The sequence below is a fragment of the Canis lupus genome, unplaced genomic scaffold, assembly GCF_011100685.1.
Source record: "Canis lupus familiaris isolate Mischka breed German Shepherd unplaced genomic scaffold, alternate assembly UU_Cfam_GSD_1.0 chrUn_S735H898, whole genome shotgun sequence".
NCBI classification, from domain to species: domain Eukaryota; kingdom Metazoa; phylum Chordata; class Mammalia; order Carnivora; family Canidae; genus Canis; species Canis lupus.
This window is the reverse complement of record NW_023331686.1, coordinates 1-17,973: the sequence shown is the minus strand read 5'-3', so window position 1 is coordinate 17,973 and position 17,973 is coordinate 1. Positions and strand designations below refer to the sequence as shown.

Below are 17,973 nucleotides of genomic sequence, written 5' to 3'. Positions count from 1 at the left end.
CGCTTTTGCAAGAAACTTTCAAATCACATCTGACATGGTTTTCTACGGTCATCAGGTCAGCGTTTGAAGTTGCCGTCTCCAAGCAACTCAACTCAGTAAGGAAGGGAAGGCTTTATGCGGGTTCACACCTTCTCATAAAGCCTCACATACACACGAGAAAGATCTTAGACCTATTTAAAGCCAAAACTGGAAGATTCCATAACACTGAGTTTATTTATCTTTTTTAATTTTTATTTATTTATGATAGGCAACAGTAGAGAGAGAGAGAGAGAGGCAGAGACACAGGCAGAGGAGAAGCAGGCTCATGCACCGGGGAGCCCGACGTGGGACTGATCCGGGGCTCCAGGATCGCGCCTGGGCAGAGGCAGGCGCCAAACGCTGCGCACCGGGATCCCTGGATTCCGTAACACTGAGTTTTAAAGAAAACTGCAGGCGCGGAAACCAGAGCAGCAGATCAACCAGAGCAAGGGACACTGCAGAGTTCCGGCGGGTGCGACTTCGCTGGTTTTGTCCTGATGTGCGAGTCCAGCGCTCAGTCTGAGTCGCTGCAGTGGAGCTGGATCCGCCGAACTGCTGCTCCGGACCGAGGAGCTGCTGCTGCTGAGCCGGGCGGCCCTCCGAGGGCGCAGAGCCGCTTTCTCCTCCTTGGCAGGCTTTCGTTGTTGTTCAGTGCCCACGGACGTCCTGCCGCGCGTCTCCGACTCCTTCCTTTCCTGAGCTAACTCCTCCTTGGACTTGGCCGCCTGCTTCTTCCCGCTCGTGGAGAAAGGCTCCCTTGGCTTTTCCTGTCACAACACTTGACGCATCTCTCTAGCCGCACAGTGGTGGGTTTCAGAGGCTCAAGTCAATCTATCTCTGCTCAGGCCTGGGTCCCTGAGCGAGGGCTCGGGACTGGATGAAGTGGGACCCGCAGCCACGTGTCCCGGGCAGCCAGGGCGGTCTAGGTGAGCTGGCGCCCTCGGCCTAGCTCACGGGCAGGCCTTGCTCCTCCTCTCGGGTCGTCGAGGCCGATGCCTGCTTGCCGCCTGCTTCGGCTGCTGCTGGCCTGGCTGCGCTGCCGGCCTTCTCGGCGGGAGCCCTCTTCGGTTGGGCCTGCTGGCGGCGGGGCCCCTTGGCTTCTCGTCCTAAGACTTGGCCTTGTGCCTATCCGTGTCCTCGTCTTCGTAGCGTCCTCATCTTCTCCTCCTTTCCCTTCGGCTCCTTTCTCTCTGGCTTGTTCCCGGCAGCGAAGGGCGGCGAGCTGCTAGGGCAGAAGTCAGGGCTCCTGAAGCTACGACAGCCGGGGCTCCAGCCTCCTCCTCCTCTCCTCATCCCTATCCTCCTCCGAGCTCTCCTCGCTGCTGCGGTGCTCTCGGCGCCCTGCTCAGCAGGGGGCTGGGCGCAGCAGGGCGGCGCCTCCCCGGCTCAGCCGGCATCTTAGCAAACCGCACCTCAAACACGCCGCCGCAGCTTCCTGGCCACGGCCACCACCTTGTGGCCTGGGGGTTGTACTGGTAACAGCTGGAGAACATGAACCGGGTGTCAGCAGCGAAGCCCTGCGCGTCTGGGCACTCGCGACTGTCCGTCTTCTTGACAGTGCTGAGGTCCATCGGGTGCTCGGTGACGTCGTGGTAGTCGTGCAGCTCCAGGGCCTCGGCGTCCACCGGCTGGAGAAGGGCCAGGCGCAGGCCGCACGCTTCTTGCACGGCCTTTCCTCGAGGACGCTGTCACAGTGCCGCGAGTGCTCGGCAGCTCGCCCTTCCGGCCCGCATGCTGAGGCACCTCGCCGTCCTCTAGACCCTTCCAGGGCGGTGCGATGGGCGGCCCCCACTCTCTCGCCGAGCCCCCACCACTCGGCCTGCTTGGGGTCTGACGATGGCGGCGGCGATTCGCTCCGGCTCGCGGATGGAGTGGGCGTCGTGGTGGCTGCTTTCCGCTTTGCACCCTTTTCCTTGACGACAGGCGCTGTGGGAGGACCACAGGGATGGATGATGGGCGTCGAGGGAGGGGGTGGGGCGGCGGCGGGGGCGCAGGGACCGACGTGATGTTTGCGGTAATGGTTGGCAGAGGGGGGGCAGCAATGACAGGCCTGGAGACAGTGGGGGGACGCTCTGGAAGGGGGTTGCTGGGAGACAGAGGACACGGCCACCACTTGCTGCCCACCTGCACTCCGGGTTCCTGCGCCCGCGTTCCGGCCTTTGCCCTTCGGAGCAGGGGGTAATAATTCAACTTCGTCCTGGGGCACCTGGGCCACTCTCTGCAGAAAAATTTTCTCTAAGGCTTGGGCCGTTAGCACTGTGTCATCTGTGGGCTTGTTGTAAATGTAACAATTTGTAAACATGGTGTGGAAGTCCTGCACGCATTCGCTGGCGCTCCAGTAATAATTATTTTCTAGTCTCTTCTGAATAGTCCCCATATCCATTGGGTGTTTATGATTTTATGGTAATCGGGCAGGTTTAGCTTGATTGCATCCACGGGCTGGTAGAAGGGCCAGGCGAGCTGGTGATTCCAGGGCGTCTTTACCACCACGTTCTGCGCGTACTGCAGCTGCTTGGTCTTGCGGCCAGGCTTGGCGGGGTTGGAGACCTCCCGCGGGTTCCCCGGGATCCCGCGGGCGCGACCGTCCTGGTGGTGGACATCCTCCGCGGCTCGCTCACTGGCCGTCACAGCAGCGGCTCAGGGAGGCCCTCGCTTCCACTGCGCTCCTTTTGGAGGCCTGACATCCCTTTGTAGGCCCAGCCAGGCAGCACTTGGCCTCGGCGGCTCCGACGGCCGTCCCTCCGCTCCCTATATAGATTCTGGATAACAGTTCTTTATTAGATGGTTCTTTTGTAAATATTTTCTCCAACTCTGTGCTTTGTCTTCTTATTCTCTTGACATTGCTGTTTGCAGAACAGAAAATTTTAATGGAGTCCAGTGTATCAGTTATTTCTTTCATGGATTATGCCCTGGTGTTGGATCAAAATCATAGCCATACCCAAGTTCACCTGCATTTTCTCCTACATTATCTTGCAGAGGTTTTATAATTCTGCATTTATATTTAGAACTGTGATCTGAGTTTATATTTGTGAAGGATGTGAAGTCTGTGTCTGGACTCAGTATTTTTGCATGTGGTGTCCCAGTTTTACATTATCATTTGTTGAAAATACTGTCCTTTTCTTTCACTGTGTTGTCTAGTCCTTTGTCAAGATCCATTGACTATATGAATCTCATTAACTTTTAAAAGGATGTGATAGAATGAATTTAATAGCTAAGTGAACATAAATGGGAGGTTCCAAACAGAAGAAATGGACTGTGGTAAGGCATTAAAATGAGTGAGGAGGAAAGTAATCTTGATTTATTAAAGAAACTGTGATAGTTTGAGCTTATGTGCAAGAGAAGCATAGAGATTGTTGAGTATTAGCTTAACCATGGTAAGGATTATTATACTAAATAATACGAAAGCCATTTAAGGATTTTAATGCAATTGCATGAATTTTAAAGGTCTTTAAATGTTTAACTTTGGCAGTGTGTAGAATGTATGAAGGGGAAAGTAGGGAAATAATGGTTTCAGTTGGGAGGCTTTAAGAGGAAAGGTAAGAGATTATCATGAACAGAAATGACATGGAAGAGATAGGTCATAATAAAAATTTAATAAGTAGAATAAAGAAACGCTTGGCTGAGTTTTGGGAGAAAGGGAAAAGGGATGTTTTAAGTAATACTCCTGAATTTTTATCTTGACTTATAAGATATAGAGTGTGGGGGGGGGGAGCAGGAGGGAGGGAGGAGATCATTACTTTTTTTTGACACTAATAAGAGAACAGTGCATTAGAGAAACAAAATTTGGATTATTGACGTAAATAATTGAAGCTTTGATACTGTACTGGATTTACCTGGGTGAGAGGAAGGTCCAGTGTTCTTAACTAAAACTTTGACATGGCGGCACCACTTTAAATTTTCCATTCTAGCTGAAGTCTGAAAAATGAAGTCTCCTCTTTTCAAAGGAGAGAGGTTGTTAAGTGTAAATATAAATAAGGATAAAGGGTCAAATACTAAACCCTAAGGAGAAGCTCATAATTAAGGAAATGTAAGGAAAGATAAGCCTTTGGAAAAAAATTAGAAGTGGATGAACTATTAAGTAGGGTTGTTTTGGGATACCAGCAAATAGGTCTAACTCTTAAACAGAACCAAGAATTTGATGAAAATGAGAAAGGAGAAAATTTCATATTAGAAAAAGGAATGTCACTAGTGCTCGTTTTTTGAGTACCTGCTATATATCATGCATGATCTGAGATCCCACAGTAAGCAAAGATGCAGATATTCCTCTGCTCTCAGAGTCTGCTTCCTAACTGGGGAGAGACTGAACCTATAATAAATGAGTAAATTACATCTTTTTGAAGGGCATAATGCTGAAGGAAAAAAAAAAAGTCCTGGTAAGGGTAATGGGGAAATGATGTGGTTGGCAGAGAACTTTGCAAACTTAAATAGGGTGGTCATAGTAGATCTCAATGACACAGTGATTTAAAGCAAAGACTTGAAAAGATAAGGAAATAAATCTTAAGGCTATTTTAGGTAAAAGTGTTCCAGGCACAAAGAAGGAATTGAAAGGGGAGCATATTTGGTGAGTTGAGCAATAGCAAGGGGACCAGTGTGGCTGGAGGAGAGTGTTTATGGGGAAAAAATAATAGGATTTGAGGTTAAAGGAAGAAGCAACCCATCCAGAGCTACAGTCCTCAATCTTGGCTTCTTTGGAGAAGCTACATAGAGAGCTTCTAACACTCTGGATGCCATGACCAATTGGGTTACAATCATTGGGAGGTGGAACTCAGGCCCCCCATGTGACTATAACATGCAACCAAGGTTCACAATCTGTCTGCTAAGACCTTAGGAGTCTCTAAGAAAAACTTATGTTTGAATGTTTGAAGGAAAAGCTCAGAAGATCATTCCTGGTTGTATTACATTGGAGATGCCAGTTAGATATTCAGGAAAATATGTATTTTTTAAATATATATTTTTAAAGATTTTATTTTTGTGTGTGTGAGGAGAGAGAGAGAGAGAGACAGAGAGAGAGGAGAGAGAGAGAGAGGCAGGCAGAGACATAGGCGAGGGAGAAGCTAGCTCCATGCAGGGAGCCCGATATGGGACTTGATCCCGGGGCTCCAGGATCACACCCTGGGCTGAAGGTGGTGCTAAACCGCTGAGCCACCTGGGCTGCCCAGAAAAAAAATGTCTAATAGAGAATTAGATATATGAATCTGGAGTTCAAGGAAGAGGTTCAGGCTGGAGATACAGATTGGTGAGACATCAGCATAGAGATGACACTTAAATCCTGCAACTAGAAGAGTTCTCTAAAGTAATGAAGATAGAAGATCAAAGATCTAGAAACAAGGTCAAAGGAAGAACCAGCAGAGATGAAGAAAGGAACAATGAGGAAAGAAGGAAGGAAATTCAGAAAATTTACTGTCTTGAAAGGCAAGTTCTCAGTGTTTCAGGATAGTGGAAAACATGGGTTAACTGTCACATATTGCTGATAGACCAAGATGAGGACTGCGAATTGACTTCGGATACAATGTTATGAAGTAATTGTGGATCTTAGCAAGAGGAGAAAGCTTGATTGGAGGGAGCTCAAGAGAAAATTGGAAAGTTATAATTTTCATCAACCTCTAAGACTTCATTTAGGAAAACTGAGAAATGATGGTGGTGGCTCTTACATGAAATGGGGCCAAGAGAGTTTTACCAACATGTTTCTCTAGACTTGTGGAAGAGGTGTGGGAATAAAGAAGGATAGTGTGCGTGATGCAAGAGGGGGGAGGATTTTCTGGAGAGATGGAGTTGGTTGAATAGCCAAGAGAGGATGTGACCCAGTATATGAGTAGAGAATGGCCTCTGCTAGGAACCCAAACAATTTATCTGTGGTAACAGAGGAGGATGGAGTATACAGGGGTAGACTCTGCAAGGTGGGGAGCTGTGGTGGTGATCACTATGGAAATTTTGCCTTGGAAACTAGGACTAATGGAGAAATAGAAGATTCTTGGGTGATACTAAAGACTCTGATAGTGGCAGGGGGAGAAGCACATTCCCCCGCTCCCTCACTGGATTAATGACTCCCAACATGGACCCTCTAGGTCCTTCAGGAAAGAGGATGTCAGTAGGAGGCTACTGCAAATATTTCAAAAAAGCAGGGATCCCTGGGTGGTGCAGCGGTTTGGCGCCTGCCTTTGGCCAGGGCGCGATCCTGGAGACCCGGGATCGAGTCCCATGTCGGGCTCCCGGTGCATGGAGCCTGCTTCTCCCTCTGCCTGTGTCTCTGCCTCTGTCTCTCTCTCTGTGTGACTATCATAAATAAATTAAAAAAAAAAAAAAAAAAAAAAGCAAGTGACAATTGTATCTTTTCATCTCTTTTCACTTTTATTGAGAGATAGTTGACATACATCACTGAATGAGGTTTAAGGTATACATCATAGACGCCTTCCTTTCTTTAGTTTACCTAATTGTGAGAATACAATATATAATGCGTAAACAAAGTATGTATTAGTTGACTGTTTTATGCTATTAGTAAGGCTTCCAGTCAACGGTAAGCTATTAAGAGTCTGCCTCTTAATTTTGGAAAGTCAAATTTTATATGCAGATTTTCAACTATGTGGAGGATCACACCTCGTTGTTCAGGAGTCAACCATATATGCCACAACTGCTCTAACCATTCCTCCATCATTGGACACTTCGATTGTTTCCCTGTTTCTGCTATTATAAATAATGCTGCTGTGTATCGGAGGTTCATTTATCTTTTCTTGTGTTTTCAATCCTTTGGATACATTCCCAGAAATGGACTGTAACTAGTTCTATTTTTAATTTTTGAGGAGCCTTCATTCTGTTTTCCACAGTGGCTGTACCAGTTTACAACACACACCGCCCCCAAGAGTGCACAAGGGTTCCCTTTCCTCTACATCCATACCAGCATTTGTTATCTTTTGTCTTTTGGATGATGGCCATTCTAACAGGCATGAGGTGGTATCTCATTGTAGTTTTAATTTGTATTTCCCTAATGACTAGAAGTGTTGAACATCTTTTCATATACCTGTTGCCTATCTGTGTATCTTTTTTTGAAAAATGGTTATTAGGTTTTTTGCTCATTTTTAAATTGGGTGATTTTTTTCTGCCATAGAGTTATGTGCATTATTTATTTGGTTTGGCTATTAATCCCTTATCAGATATATGGTTTGTGAATATTTTTTCTCTGTTCTGTAGGTTGTCTTTTCAATTAGTTGATGGCTTCCTCAGGTGTGAAGAAACTTTTCAGTTTGATGTATTCCCACTTGTCTATTTTTTATTTTTTGGTTACATTTTACGTGTGATTTCCAAAATATAATTACCAAGACCAGTGTCAAGGAGCTTTTATCCTGTGTTTTACTTCTAGGAGTTTCATGGTTTCAGGTCTCACAGTTAAGCATTTATTTAATTTTGAGTTAATGTTGTGAGTGGTGTAAGCTATGGGCCCAGTTTCATTCTTTTACATGTGAGTATCCATTTGCTGCAACATCATTTATTGAGAGACAATTCTTCATTGAGCATTCTTGACTCGCTTGTCAAATATTGTTGACCATATATGCTTGGATTTGTGTCTGAATTCCTTATTCCATTGTTCTCTTTGCTTCTGTACCAGTACTCTACTGTTTTAGTGACCATGGCTTTATAATAAATATTAAAAAAATCAGGAACAATAATGCTTCATGCCTTGTTCTTTCTCAGGATTCTTTGCTTTTTTTTTTTTTTTTTTTTTTTGGCTTCATATAAATTTTAGGGTTTTTTTTTCTACTTTTGCTAAAAAAAAAAAAAAAGCCACTGGAATCTCAATAGGGACTGCATTGATCTATAGATGGTTTTTGGTAGTATTGACATTTTAATAATAGTGATTCTTGCAGTCCAGTAACATAGGATACCTTTCCATTTTTTAAAAGACTTTATTGATTTATTCATGAAAGATACAGAGAAAGAAACAGAGACACAGGCAGAGGCAGAGGGAGAAGCAGGCTCCATGCAGGGAACCCAACGTGGGACTTGATCCTGGGTCTCCAGGATCACACCCTGGGCCGAAGGTGGCACTAAACTGCTGAGCCACCTGGGCTGCCCTATCTTTCCATTCATTTATGTCTTCTTCAATTGCTTTCATCATTGTCTTACGGTTGTTAGCATAGATCTTTCACTTCCTTAAATTTATTCCTAAGTATTTTATTGTTTTTCATGCAATTATAAATTGGATATGTTTCTTTATTTCCTTTTCAGAAAATTTGTTATTATAGAAATTTTATTTTGTATGTCAATTTTGTGTCTTACAACTGGGCTCAATTTGTTGATTATTTTAACAGTTTTTGGTTGAATATTTAGGATTTTCTCTATACAAAAACATATTATTTGCAAACAGAGACCATTTTACTTCTACCTTTTGAATTCTGATGCCTTTTCTGTTTGTTGACTAATTGCTCTAGCTAGGACTTTTAGTACTATATAGAAGAGGAGTGGTGAGAGTGGGCACCTTATCTTGTTCCTGATTTTGGAAGAAAAGCTTTCAACCTTTCACCATTGAGTGTGACATCAGCTATGGGCTTGTCAATATGGCCTTTATTATTTTGAGGTATGTTACTTCCATATCTCATTGTTAACTGTTTTTTTCATGAATGACTGTTGGATTTTGTCAAATGCTTTTTCTGTGTCTATTGAGATGATAATAGGATTCTTTTCTTTCACTCTATTAATGTGATGTATCACATTGATCGATTTCCATATTTTTGAGCCATCCTTTCATCCCAGGGATAATCCAAGTTGATTATGGTGAATGGTCCTTTTAATAGGCTGCTGATATCTTTTCTAGTATTTTGCTGAGAATGTTCACATTTATAATCATCAGGGATATTGGCCTATAGTTTTCTTTTTTAGTAGGGTTCTCATCTGTCTTTCAGCATGAAGATAGTGCTGACTTCATAGGCTTATTGGGAATGTTCTCTGCTTTTTGTTTTTTTGGAGAAGTTTGAGAATATTGGTATATTAATTCTTAGAAGTTTGGTAAAATATACCAGTGAAGCCATCTGGTTCTAGACTTTCTTCATAGGAACTTCTTTTTCTGTTTTTTTTTTTTCTTTTTTCTTTTTTCTTTTTCTTTTTCTCTTTCTCTTTCTTTCCTTTGTTCTCTGTTTCCTTCCTTCCTTCCTTCCTTCCTTCCTTCCTTCCTTCCTTCCTTCCTTCTTCCTTTCTTCCTTTTCTGATTCACTCTCCTTACTAGTAATTAGTCTATTTATTTTCTATTTATTCCTGACGCCATTTTAGTAAGTTGTATGTTTCAAAGACATTTTTTTATATCTTCTCAGTTGTCAGTTTCCTGGTGTATAGTTGTTTGTAGTAACCTTGTATGAATTTTTGTACCTTTGTGGTATTCATTGTAATATCTCCCTTTTCACTTATAATTTTGTAATTTGAATTCTTTTTTTTTCCTGTTAAAATGTATCAATTTTGTTTATCTTTCAAAGAAACAACTCTTAGTTTGGTTAACTTTTCTATTGTTTTTAATTTCTCCATTTCATTTATTTCTGCTCTAATCTTCATTGTTTTCCATTTTCTTTGCTAACTTTGGGCTCAGTTATTTTCTGGTTCATTAAGGATAGAGTTAGGTTATTTATTTGGAATATTTCTTGCCTTTTAATGTAGACATTTATTGGTATGAACTTTCCTCCTAGAATGCTTTTGCTTCACCCCTTAATTTTTGTAATGTTTCCATTTTCATTTGTCTCAAGGAACTTTATTCTCCCCCATTTTTTTTTTGGATTCATTGATTGTTCAGGAATGTGTTATTTAATTTCTGAGTATTCATGAATTTTCCTGTTTTCCTTATTTTCTACTTCTATTCGTCTTTTTTTAAAAAAGGTTTTATTTATTTATTTATTCATGAGAGAGAGAGAGAGAGAGATGCAGAGACACAGGAGACGGAGAAGAAGGGCTCCATGCAGGGAGCAGCATGCAGGACTCAATCCCAGGTCTCCAGGATCACGCCCTGGGCTGAAGCGGCGCTAAACTGCTGAGCCACCCGGGCTGCCCTCAACTTCTTTTCACATCATTGTGGTCAGAGAAAAATATTTGATATGGTTTTAATTTTCTCAAATTTGGTATGGCCTGTTTTATGGCCTACCATATAGTCTATCCTAGACAATGTTCCATGTGCACTTAAGAAGAATGAGTTTGGCTGTTATTGCACAGAATGTTTTGTATACGTCTAAGTCCATTGGGCCTCTAGCATTGTTCAAATCTGCTATTAACTTATAGATTCCTTGGATAATCTACTATTGTTGAGCGTAACATGTTAAAGTCTTTAACTGTTATTGTATTAGTGTTTATTTCGTCTCTTACCTCTGTTCTTTTTGCTTTATTTATTCGGATGCTTTGATGTTGGTTCCATAAATATCTAGTTGTTATATCTTGTTGATGTGTTGACCTTTTATCATTAAATAATGACCTTTTGGTTCTCTCTTTTTATAATTTTACTTTGTTTTTTTTCTTTTTTCACATATTTTACTTATTACTTGAGAGAGGGAGGGAGAGCATGAGTAGGGGTAGAGGGAGAGGGAGAAGCAAATTCCCTGCTGGGGACCCTGGGGATCATGACCTGAGCCCAAAGCATACACTTAATTGACGGAGCCACCCAGGTTGCCTCTCTTTTTTATGATTTAAAGCCTCTTGGTTGATATAAATGCAGCTATTCCTGCTTTTTTTTCCTCATTACCATTTTCTTGAAATATCTCTTCCTTTCCCTTTAGTTGCAGTCTATGTGTGTCTTTGAGGCTAAAATATTAGGGTCTTTCTTTCTTTCTCTTTTAAATTCATTTAGCTATTCTGTCTGTCTTGGTTGGAGAATTATTTACATTTAAAGTAGCTATTGATAGATCAGGACTTATTTTGCCCTTTAAAAACTTGCTTTTGGGATGCTGGGTGGTCTGTGGTTGAGCATATGTCTTTGGCTCAGGGGCGTGACCTAGGGTCCTGTGATCGAGTCTTGCATCTGGCTCCCATGGGGAGCCTCCTTTTCCCTCTGCCCATGTCTCTCCCTCTCTCTCCATGTCTAAATGTTTTCTAGTTGCTTTGGAGATGTATTGTTCCATGTTTTCTTTTATTTGTTTTAATGTATTTTGGTACTAGTATCCTTTGCCTTCTTTGTCCTGTTCTTTGTGTGATTGCTACAGTTTTTTCCTTTGTGGTTTTCATGGGCTTACATAAAACATCTTAAATCACAAACCCTATTTAAGACTGATAACAACTTTACTTCCTGAAATTCCTAAAGTTGATACTTCTACTTCTTCTCCCTCTCATATTTTAGGTAATTTCTTATTTTAACTTTTAAACTAGAGTTGTAAGTGAATGATGTACCACCATCACCATATTACAGAAATCTAACCTTAACTGTTTACTATTACCAGTGAGTTTTATACTTTCTTTTTTAAACTTTATTTATTTATTCATGAGAGACACAGAGAGAGAGAGGCAGAAACATAGACAGAGAGGTAGGCTCCATGCAGGGAGCCTGATGTGGGACTTGATCCCGGGACTCCAGGATCATGCCCTGGACACAAAGGCAGACGCTCAACCACTGAGCCACCCAGGCATCCCTATACTTTCTTGTTATATTTTATAAGGCTTATGTTTTACTTTTACTCAGAATTCCCTTAATTCCCTTAGTGTTTCTGTAGAAGGCAGGTGTAGTGGTAATGAACTCCCTCATCTTTTGTTTGGAAAAGTCTTTATTTCTCCATTTCTAAAGGACAGCTCTGCTGGGTATAGAATTCTTAATTATTCTTCAATATTTTGAATATGTCATCCCATTTTGTCCTGCCCTAAAAAGTCTTTGTTGAGAAATCTGCTTATAGGTCATAAGAAGTTCCCGTGTATGTACTTTTCTCTTTTTTCCTTAATGCTTTAAAATGGTTTCTTTGCCTTTGACAATTTAATTGATCCTTCTTGGTACAGGCTTTTTCAAAGTCAGCCTATTTCAGGTACAGCCTTTTTCAAAGTCAGCCTATTTCAAGTCTTTTGAGCCTTATGGGTTCTGTATGTTCATTTCTCTTCCCAGGTTTGGGAAATGTTTAACCACTATTGCTTTCAGTTTGCTTCTGCCCTTTCTCATTCTCTTTTCCTGAATTCCCATTGTATTTATGAGTCCCTTAGGATTTTTTCACTCTTTCTTATTTTATCTTTTTGTTTCTCTGACTGGATAATTTTTCTATGTCTTATATTTTAGGTCACTAATTCTTTCCTTCTGCATGGCTAAGTGTACTTTTGAAATTCTATTAACTACTTCAGCTCAATTACTATTTTTTTAACTCTAGGATTTCTCTTTATTTCTGGGTTTGTTGTTTTTTTTTCTGGTTGCTATTTCTTTGTCAAACTTCTTGTTGTTTTCATGGATTATTTTCCTAATTTCATTTAATTGTCTATATGTTATTGTAGTTACCTAAAGTTAAGAAAATTATTATAAATCTGATAGTTCCTAGATCTTCATTTTTTTTAGGGTCAGTTTTTAGAACTTTATTAGATTCCTTTTTTTTTAAGATTTTATTTATTTATTCATGGATAGAGGAGAGAGAAAGATGCAGAGGACACAAGCAGACTGCATGCAGGAGCCTGATGCGGGACTTGAACCTGGGAATCCAGGATCACACCCTGAGCCAAAGGCAGGTGCCCCAACCACTGAGCCACACAGGCGTCCCTATTAGTTTCCTTTGATGGTCTCATATTTACTTGGATTTTGTTTATCTTTGATTTCTTACATTGGTATCTGCACACTTGAATAATTTGGCTCCTCTTCTAGACTCTATAGATTTGCTTTGGCAGAGATAGATCTTCAATAGTCACCTCAGTTTAGGTCACTGGGCAGGTGGTACCCGCTATTATGGTCTAGTTTTTGGCAAGGCAACTTTCCAAGCTCTAAGTTTGGGTATAGGGAAAGAGGTGGAAATCTGTAGGATGGGCCCCCCCCCCCCTTGCATGAATTTTCCATCTGGCTTACTAGATGGTCTGGACTGGGTACTATATTTAGTAGACAGGGCTGTAAATTCATTTCCCTTCACTAACAGGGGAGGACCCAGTGTCCGCATGGCTCATTTGAGGGTACCTGAATCAACACAAGAGTGTGCACTGAATTTCTTGGTCATCTGCTCTGCAGATGTAGAAAGCCATGGGCTGTTCTCTCTTTTCAAGTGCAGCTAGAAGCAGAGCTTTTGGATGGCCTGTACAGCAGCTCCCCATGTGGTCTTGTTAGGTTCCCAGGTCACAAAAGCTGAAGGCTATATTAATATAATTGGGGCCGTGAATTAGTTTCTCTGCCCAGGAGCAGTGGGAGGGGCACCTTTAAAGGCAATAAAGCTCTTTGTGTGTTATCTTATCCTGACCTGTGTCCCAAGTTCCCTGGCCAAATATGAGCCACTGGCTTTGTTCTGCTCACTGTTGTATATGCCTGTCTGTCTCTTGGCTACAGTATTGCTGGCTTTTTGTAGCTCCCTTTTTTCACCAGCCCTTCTGGTCAGGTGGGGCTGGGAGATGCTATCCTCAGTGGTGGGGCTGTTTTAGTTCCCTTTTCTGAATGGGATGGAGAGGTGCTGCTCCAGGCTTCTCTGCTTTTCTGTCTTTTGACTCAGTAAGAGCCAGAAGCTACTCTCTACCTTGGCTATGAGTTAATTCCTCTGCCTAGGTACAGCAGGCCACCCCTCGACACCTGGTACTGGCTTTGCTCTAGACAGTTAGCTCTGCCTTTCTGCTTATTGGCTTACACATTGTTGGTTACAGAGCTTCCAGATATCCTTGCCAGCCCTTCTGGTCAGATGGGGCCTGGGAGCCACAGTGGGTGTGGCTGTGTTTCAGGTTACTTGCTTGGGTGGGGTTGGGAGGGGTGCCTCCTGGCCTTGCTCACATGTTCCCCAAACGAGTTTTTCTTATGGGTGAGGCCATGATGCACCCTCAGCCTTCGCTGTGAATTAATTCCCCTGCCTGGGTGCAGCAGGGGAATTTTTCATACCCTGTACTGGCTTTGCCTCGGGGACTGTCCGAACCACCCACACACCTCTTGGTTGGAGTATTGCTGAGCTATACAGCTTTTAGGTTTTCTTGTCAGTGCCCTCTGGCAAGATGGACCAGAAGACAGTTTCCCCAGCAAATGGAGCTACAACTCCTTGCTTGGATACAGTTTCTAGAGTCAGCAAAACTTGTATGAGAACCCAAATCAAGCAGATATGTACTCCAGTGAGTTCTCTGGTCACAGTTTGTCCCAGACTTGGTTCTGGTGATGAGCAAAGCTGCTGGTTGGAGCCACTACTTGGATTACTAATCACTTGGGGAGTTGTAGTCATGAATTGCATCTGCCAAGATCTGTGTGTTGGTTATTGCAAGCCTCACAGTTTCCCCTGCAATTCTCATGGCACGAGACCAGAGTAGGGGCTCTCATGAAGTAATCTGCAGTGGTGGTGGTGCTGATTGTCCCCTTGAGTTCTCTTCTTTTGGGGGGAACTGGAGGTTCAGGGAAGACCTTTCCATGTGGTGTTGCTCCTGTCTGGGAGAAAGATAAAGTAGTCAGAATGGAGTTGCTTCTCTTACGCTTCTAATACAGTCTATCTTGGTCTCTGTGATGCAGGGGATGTTTCAGGATCATCTCTATTCTAGGATTTTCTCAGCTGTGTCTTGTTCATCAGTAGTTGTTTTTCTGAAGGGGAATAAAGCAGAAATGACCGATGTCAGCATCTTGGTGATGCCACTGTCTCTTAAATTTTCAGAGTTAGCAAGAATCTAAATTTATCTTCTTTGGGATACACACATACACACATACATACATACACTATATATTTGGGCTATATATACACACATACATAAATTGTGATATATGTATACACATATTTCCATATATGTATATATGGAAATATAAATTAACTCAGGCTCATCAGGATCTCACAATTATATTTGGATTGTGAAATTTCATTAATGAGTACATGTTAATAATGGTAGTCATGACTATATTTGATTAGGTTAGTTTAAACAGATAGCTTCATATCTTAAGATCAACTGATTAGTAGCCTTAGTTACATTGGCAAAACTCCTTTGCCATGTAACATAACTTAATAATGTTATAACAGCAGGGGTTGGAGAGCATGAGGGCTATGTTACAAATCTGCTTACTGTAATTTAATCGCTGGTCCCTGTGATTCCTCTCATATACAAAATGCATTCAACTTTTCCCATGATTTCCAAGGACCTCACTCCATTATAGCCACAATAAAAAGCCCAAATCTTCAATTAAATCTAGTCTCTCTGTAAGTCTAGAAATCATCACGCAATTATCAGGTAAATGTAGTATATCTCCTAGACACAATTCCTTCCATCTGTTGACCTGTGAAATTAACTATAGAAGTTATCTGCTTCCAAAATTCTTAACATATAATCATAAGATTGACATCAGGATAACACCTGACATTTTAGTTAAAAAGGAGAGGGAGAATGGAAGGTAGAAAAAGAAGTCATTGGTTCAAAGCAGTTTTGAAATGTAGCTGGGAAAACTTGAGCTGGAGTTCTTTAATTTGGTTGTTAGATATGGGTTCTTACTTCTGTTGTCTGGACTCTTGGTTCCACCTTCTGAGTCATTCTCCCTTTTGCATGAAAAGTAGTATGTGTTTTCTTAGCAGTAACTAGAACCCCTAATCTGCAACCATCTTCCTTTTTTAGCTACTTCCTACCATTTTTAGCTCTCTTCCTGTGTTTCTACCATTCCATCAATATACCAGTGTTACCAGTACCTACAATCTGCTGATCATACCAACACTTCAGTGTCTCTCATCCTTTCATATCTGACTTCCCTTCTTAGGCAGTTTAAATTCCATTGCTTCATATTGGAATGACTGCCTTACGTCGACCTTCAACTTCCTTGTTGTCCTTTGATAGTCACTAAAGCACTAACAGATTTTCATAAAAAGGTTTATTTATTCATTCATGAGAGACACAAAGAGACAGAGAGAGAGGGAGAGACAGGCTCCCTGCAGGGAGCCTGATGTGGGACTCGATCCTGGGTCTCCAGGATCACACTCTGGGCTGAAGGCAGTGCTAAACTGCTGAGCCACCTGAGCTGCCCAGCACTAACAGATTAACTGTGCCTCTCAGCCCCCTCAGCTGCCCAGCTGAATGTGGCTGGGGAAGAAAACAAAGCAGTGTTGTCTGTCCTCACTGTATATGGATGATCACTGCCTTAATTTTGTTCTTGTACTTCCGAGGAATCATTGTATTTCTCTACTCCATTCACTCACCCATTTACCTCAGGGTATAGCACATTTTTCTCCTGTCTTTAATATCCATCTTCAGCGTTCGTGTCCCTAGCCTCAGCTGATGATCTTATATCTTATTTCACTGAGAAAATAGGAACAATCAGAAAGATTTTAGTAAGCTCCAACAAGCCTTCAACCTATCTACAAACTCTCTTTTCTCCTTTATCCTGGATAAACTGTCCATGCTCCCAGCAATTGTCACCCCTTTCTCCTGTAAGTAGAACCCATGCCTGCCTGACATGACTCCAGAGACTTTTCTATTGGCCTAAAGACAGTTTTTGTATCTCACATCTTAAAAAAAATGTTTTTCTCTCCATCCTAATTCTTCCTCAGCTATCACATCATTTTCCCCTTTCCTTTACAAAATATATACCTAAAAATAATATATATATTGCCTTTAGCTTTTATCTTTAGAATTTCTTTTTAATTCACTTTAGTGAGGGCTTTGCTGTTACCATCAAGCAGACACTGTTCTCATCAAAGTCACCAGTGATTTAGATCCAGGGGTCTCTTCTCAACCTTCATCAAACCTATCACCAGCTTTTGACATTGATAGTTTAATAGCTACTTGACTTGATGTCCTTGACATTAGGAATCACTCTTAATCTTTCTCTTATTTTTGTGCCTTATTCTTGCCACTTTGATTATTTTCTGATTTATATCTCCAGCCTGAAATTTTCACCTGAGGTACAGACTGATTAATATATCTAGGTCTCTGCTAGACATGATTACTTGAATACCTAACAATTTCTTAAATATAGCATGTCCAAAACATAGGTCCTGTTTCCCCCCTCACCCAAAACCTACTTCTTCACAGTCTTCTCCATTTCATAAATGCTGTTTCCATTGTTTCATTTTTTAAAAATATTTTTAATTGAAGTTTGATTTGCTAACATATAACTCCCAGTGCTCATCCTGTCAAGTGCCCCCCTCAGTGTCCATCACCCAGTCACCCCATCCCCCGACCTGTCTCCCCTTCCACTACCCCTCGTTCATTTCCAATACTTAGGAGTCTCTCATGTTCTGTCTCCCTCTCTGATATTTCCCACTCATTTTCCCTCCTCTCCCCTATAATCCCTTTCACTATTTCTTATATTCCCTGAATGAATGAAACCATATAATGTTTGTCCTCCTCTGATTGACTTTCCTCACTCAGCATAACACCATCCCATTCCATCCACGTTGAAGCAAATGATATTCATCCTTTCTAATGGCTGAGTAATATTCCATTGTATACATAGACCACATCTTCTTTATCCATTCATCTTTTGATGGACACCGAAGTTCCTTCCACAGTCTGGCTATTGTGGACATTGCTGCTAGAAACATCGGGGTGCAAGTGTCTCGGTTTTTCACTGCATCTGTGTCTTTGGGGTAAATCTCCAGCAGTGCAATTGCTGGGTCATAGGACAGTTCTATTTTTAACTCTTTGAGGAACCCCACACAGTTTTCCAGAGTGGCTGCACCAGTTCACATTCCACCAACAATGCAAGAGGGTTCCCCTTTCTCCACATCCTCTCGAACATTTGTTGTTTCCTGCCTTGTTAATTTTCACCATTCTCACTGCTTTGAGGTGGTATCTCATTGTGGTTTTGAATTGTATTTCCCTGATGGCAAGTGATGCAGAGCATTTTCCATGTGCTTGTGGGCCATGTCTTTGTCTTCTTTTTTTTTTTTTTAT

At 42.0% G+C, this 17,973-nt stretch overlaps 1 pseudogene; it reads right to left on the bottom strand.

Moving 5' to 3' along the window:
- Positions 1-416: 416 nt before the first annotated feature.
- On the bottom strand, positions 417-2,635 carry LOC119879396 (annotated as a pseudogene).
- Between the last annotated feature and the right edge of the window lie 15,338 nt (positions 2,636-17,973).